The sequence below is a fragment of the Arachis duranensis genome, chromosome 6, assembly GCF_000817695.3.
Source record: "Arachis duranensis cultivar V14167 chromosome 6, aradu.V14167.gnm2.J7QH, whole genome shotgun sequence".
In the NCBI taxonomy this organism is placed as follows: Eukaryota; Viridiplantae; Streptophyta; class Magnoliopsida; order Fabales; family Fabaceae; genus Arachis; species Arachis duranensis.
In genome coordinates this window covers 97959424-97959703 of record NC_029777.3, presented here as the reverse complement: position 1 = coordinate 97959703, position 280 = coordinate 97959424, and the positions used below count along the sequence as shown (strand labels likewise).

Below are 280 nucleotides of genomic sequence, written 5' to 3'. Positions count from 1 at the left end.
CAGATATTTTAGAGCATTAGTAATTTTTGGCTAACCATTGTTAACCAATATATTAAACTTTTGATATGTTATTAGTTTTTGCATATACATATACACGCATAAATTACTACGATTTGCTGTACTAATATATTATACAAATTGATGAATAACATTTACATATAAATTATCATATTTTAATTTTGAGAAAATTCCACAAATTGATGAATAACATTTACATATAAATTATTATATTTTAATTTTGAGAAAATTCCACTTTTTTTTATCTCATACTAAAATGACA

General features: G+C 20.4%; 1 protein-coding gene across 1 annotated transcript in view; it reads left to right on the top strand.

Moving 5' to 3' along the window:
• Nucleotides 1-280, top strand: part of LOC107494888 (vacuolar-processing enzyme) — a 15283-nt gene that overhangs the window by 8768 nt on the left and 6235 nt on the right. The window lies entirely within an intron of this gene.